A 5,447-nucleotide genomic window follows, 5' to 3' on the forward strand; every position below is an offset into this window, starting at 1 on the left:
CCTGAGGCGGGGCCAACGCCCGGAGGTGCGTGGCCGTGGCATGGTTTGCCTGCGATCCAAGGTTAGTGCGACGTGTTCCAAAGATATTGGTTGTAACCGGTGGACGTTCCTGCCAAAGGCGCTGGTGAGGCGTTGGATTGGCTCGTAATGGGTCTCTGCTCCACGTGGCCTTGGCGATATTGACGTCCGGGCCGGCGGGGGGAACGCATACGGGCCTCTCCTTTGCTTGTACAATGAGCACGCCGACGGCGGCACAAAGGTATCAGGGGCCATCATCCCGAGATCGGCCCCTAGTCCCTCTGCTCTGTTGTCCACCATCTCCGATGTCCTGCCTTGCCAGCCTAGGGGTAGCCCTTCACCGTTGCCACAGTGGAGGTCGCCTATCCTGGCCATTCCCAAGGGGAGCGCCTCTAGGGTTAGATGGGTGGCGCCGCACGTCGGATTGCCTCCGCGGGGTCCTCCGGGCTCCTCCTAAGGGGATGAGCAGACGCAGCAGGGGCGGGCGGGTCCCTGGAGGTGTCCGCGAAGCCGGCAGAATGTGGAAGGGCACCGTGCCCTCGCATGCAGCGTCGAGCAGCTTGGCGACGCGGGCGAGCAAGGCGTCAAGGCTGCCTTCCGCTAATCTACATCATAGCAACTCACGCGCCACGAGGAGCACGGCTCGCGTGTTCGCCTGCTCCCGGCGAGCGTGCAGGGACGACGTCATGGCATAGCCGGAGGACCGCGCAGTGACTCGGTTGCGGCGCCGAGCGGGAAGGGGCGAGAGTGGCCCACGCCGCCGGTGATGGTTGACGCCAGCATCTGCGCCGGCCCCGGAGAGCATGGGGTGATGATGAACTCCAAGGCCGGGGGCCGCCACCTGGGTGGCGCGAGCAGCCCAACACTCAGCGCAATCTCGGGGAGCCTCCGCCATGGGTGCAATGGAACGGGCACGGGGCGGGGATAGAAGAAGAGCTTCGACACACCCCTACCTGGCGCGCCAAATGTCAGATTCAGGGCTTCGCAGACCCAAGAGAGGTTCGAACTCTAGGGCGTGTGTGAAGGACTCGACCTCTCCAGCCAACCAGTTCATCACCCCCACGGCCATGCTCAATGAACAAAAAAGAAGAGGGGCACATCAGTTTACCCAGGTTCGGGCCACCTTGCGGTGTAAGATCCTACTCCTGCGTTGTGGTGGATTAGCCTCGCATGGGCTAAGTATGAACTAGTACAAGGGAAGAACAATCTCACGAGGTCTGTTCTAGTGTGGGTGTGAGCTAGTGATATCTCTCCTCCTACGGTGGTGGCTAAGCTATATTTATAGTGGCCTTGGTCCTCTTCCCCCCAAACGAAGGCGGGAAGGGATCCCACAGTGGCCAATTTTGAAGGGGGGCAAGTGGTACATCCTATCCTGACGAAAGATGGTCTTCGCCTGCAAAGCTTCTTGTCGCGACGTCGCGGTGGGCTCGGCGGTGACATCCCTCCTGCCGTCTTTCGCAGTCTTGGTCTTGTTGCATGGGAATGGAAACCTTTGGCTGATTTCTTGGGACCCCACGCCTGCGCTTGCCTCCTTAGCACCAAAGAGGAAACCTGCTCCTCTACGCCAGCTGGAGCCCGCCTGGCCTTGGTCATCATGGTTGGCGTCACCTCAACCTCCTGTGGTCGGCGCCTGCATAGAAGTCTCCGCTCCTCAGGAGCCAGCCTTGGGAGGTCGCTCCCTCCGAAGGTCTTGACACCGCCCGCCTTGCGAGGCTTGGCCCATCGCGAGGGTCTTGTCTTGGAGGTCCTGAAGATGGGCCGTACCAGGCCATCGACGGAGCCACCCCATGGGCCGCAGACAGGCAAGTCTGGGTACTCTGGTTCCTAGAACGCCGACAACATTCATGTTTACCTTCAAGACATCATCCTAATGAAAAGAGTTGGAAAGATTCAAGGTTGATCAAGACTTAGTACAGAGAGTGATTCAAGTTGATCAACACACAAAGCGTAGAAGATGTACTGAGTGGGATCAAGTGATCCCATGGTATGGTAAGCATTGTCCATTACACTTTGTGTACTAAACCATGGTCTACGTGAGAGTTCTGCGTGGGGTTAGGTATGTTTCCATAGGCTTGCATCAAGAGGAAGATCTCATACAACCCATGGAGGATGACATCAAGTGGTGATCGTCATCAAGTTTGTGGTGTGCAAGTTCAAGTGGAGCAACACGAAGAGTGGCTCACCCATAATCATGCTTGAAGCTTGCCGTCCATTGTGGTGGCAATGAACCTATGAAGAAGTGCCGAAGAGTGACTCACCCATAGTGGAGTATGGGGGAGCAATCAAGTAGTCTTCATCAACCCAACACAATCAAGAAAGGTGGTCCAACTTGAGGAAGTACTCATCGTCATCTATCTAACAAACTTGAGTTTGCTCAATTCGGAGCTCGTATGCGAAAGTTATGGCTGTTTTGATCTTACCTGTTTTACATAGACCGGTTGTACCGCTTCTTACATCAGTTGTACCGGTTGACCGGTACTACCGGTGTTTGGGCTTGTTGTGCCGTTCCAAACTTGGTCTGATGGTTGTACCGTCCCTATACCGCTCTACCACCGGATTGGGTTTTGTTGTGGAGCAGTTCTTGAGCCGGTTGTACCGATTAGTTCATGTTTAACCGGTACTACCGGTGCCCCAGGCGGTTGTACCGCTTAGTGCTTTTCCTACAGGTTGGTTTTTTCTCTGCTTTGACTAGTTGTGCCAGTACTTACATTGGTTGTATCGGCCCTACAGTTTTCTACACATAATGGGCAGATTTGTGGGGACCTATAAAAGGGGGTCTTCTTCCCCATTGGACCCTATCCTTTGAGCTCGTGTTCTTCCCCCATTGTTGACCTTTTTAGAGCTTGCTATCTCTCAATCCCTCCATGGATTCTTGCTAGTGTTTGGGGGGAAAGAGAGAGGAGATCTAGATCTACGTTTCCACCAATCACTTTCTTCTCTATGTGAGGGGAACCCCTTGGATCTAGATCTTGGAGTTCTTGGTGTTCTCCTTCTTGTTCTTCCTCTCATCTTCCTCCATAGCTTTCATTGCTTTAGTGGGATTTGGGAGTGAGGCACTTGAGCACTCCGTGTGCCCTTGCCATTGCATTAGTTGCATCGGTTTGAGTTCTCCACGGTGATACGTGAAGGTGAAGTTGAGAAGCTTATTACTCTTGGGTGATTGGTATCCTAGAGTTTGTTCCTCTTGGGTGCTTGGGCGCCCTAGATGGTTGGTGGTGCTTTAGAGCTCAATCATTATTGTGTAAAACTCCGGGCAAGCATCGGGGTCTCCAATTAGGTTGTGGAGATCGCCCTGAGCAATTTGACGGGTACCAGTGACCGCCCCAAGGGTTGCCAAAGTGTACGGGTTCGGCGACCGCCCCCAAGGATTGCCATTTGTACGGGTTCGGTGATCGCCCTCGAGGGTCCCGTAGTGGAATCATGACATCTTGCATTGTGTGAGGGTGTGAGGAGATTATGGTGGCCCTAGTGGCTTCTTGGGGAGCATTGTGCCTCCACATCGCTCCAAACAGAGATTAGCATCCGCAAGGGTGTGAATTTTGAGATACATTGTCGTCTCTGCGTGCCTCGGTTATCTCTTACCCGAACCCTTTACTTATGCACTTTACTTTGTGATAGCCATAGTGTTTCATGTTATATATATTGCTATCACATTACATAGTTGTTTATCATGCTTAGCATAAGTTGTTGGTGCACATATGTGAGCCTGGTTGTTTTAGCTTTTGTGCATGACAAACTAATCGCTAGGTTTATTCCGCATTTGTTCAAGCCTAAACCATAATTATTTTAAAGCGCATATTCATCCCCCCCCCTCTAGGCGACATCCACGATCTTTCATACCTTGCTGTACTTTTTCTTTACTTATTTCATTTTGTGTTTTTTGCTTGATCTATTTATCCAATCTCATACAAATTCATCTATCTTTTTACCGTAGAGGAATTGACATTATGCGTCCGGTTGCAAGTATTTGTTCTTTGTGTGCAGGTACCGTTTATATAATGTTGCTTGGTTCTCCTACTGGATTGATAACCTTGGTTTCATAACTGAGGGAAATACTTACCGCAACTGTGTTGCATCATCCCTGCCTCTTTGGGGAAATACCGATGCAGATTCAAGCCACGTCAGTGTCCTCGCGAGCTCCACACCTCCGTCCTCCATGGTGCTGGCTTGATGAAGACTACAAGCGTCATCCTAGAGAGCTCCGTGTCGCCATCCTTCGCGGCATATGACGGCATCCCCGCCAGCTCCACGCCTCCGGGCTCCAGCTTGACGAAGTAGACATCGGCGACATCCCCAATGAGCGTTGTATCTCCATCCTCTGGCTCCAGCATGATGAAGTAGATGGCAGGCGTGCTCCTTGCGAGCTCCACACCACGATTCTCCATGACACCGGGTTGATGATGTTGGCGATGGGCGTCATCTTGGCGAGCTCCCATTTCCGAGTCAGTTTGTTTTTGCTCCCACTTCACTTCACTATAGTCACCTTCTTCGTGTTCTACGATATCTTCGCGGCACGATCTCTCATCGTCTCCTTTTCCCCGTTCCAGCTCGTTACCACTCAGCGCCTATTCGAATGCTAAGTGAGCCAGTGATCCTTCGGATCGCCACTCTCTTTCTGCTTACTGTGTCTTTCTTGGTGGTTCTCTCGTTGCCTTGAAGACGAAGAAACAGACTACAATTTTTCGTTCCAGTGCAGAGGCCGAGTTGAGAGCTATGGCTCTTCTGACGACAAAGATGACTTGGTTACAATGGCTACTGAAGGATTCTGGTGTTTCTGTTACTACACCTACCACCCTCTTGTCCGACAGTACAGGTGCTATTAGTATTGCGCGGGACCTTGTGAAGCATGAACTTACCAAGCATATCGGTGTTGATGTTTCTTATGTGGGCACTGCTGTGCAGGATCATATTATTGCTCTTTGGTATGTGCCTTCCGAATTACAGCTAGCAGACTTATTCACAAAGACACAAACTAGATCACAACATAGATTTCACCTCTCTAAACTCAGTGTTGTTGATCCACCATGAGTTTGAAGAGGGTGTTAGAGTTATATTGATAATGGCCTTTGGCCTTTTGTATTCTTGCCTTTTAACATCCTCATATACATCATATATATGATGGCTTTAGTCTCCTAGTAATACATGTTGCATATTTCGTCACAGCTTGAACCGCCTCCCATGGCGTTCGATCCCCGGATATTCGCGTCCTCAACAAAAGCCAAAACACGTAATTAATAAACAGATCTGGCAATTAATAAACAGATCTGGTATGAGAGATTTCATATTTTCAGTATGATTCTACTTTTGTAGAGATTTCATATTTTCAGTATGATTCTACTTTTGTGTGTCCAGACGTACCATTTTTGGATTTTTATTTCCATCCTAACATCCTCCCATCTTCGTAAGGCTGCCTTCGGTTGGCATGGTTT

Source organism: Triticum dicoccoides, chromosome 7A (genome assembly GCF_002162155.2).
Source record: "Triticum dicoccoides isolate Atlit2015 ecotype Zavitan chromosome 7A, WEW_v2.0, whole genome shotgun sequence".
Classification (NCBI taxonomy): Eukaryota; Viridiplantae; Streptophyta; class Magnoliopsida; order Poales; family Poaceae; genus Triticum; species Triticum dicoccoides.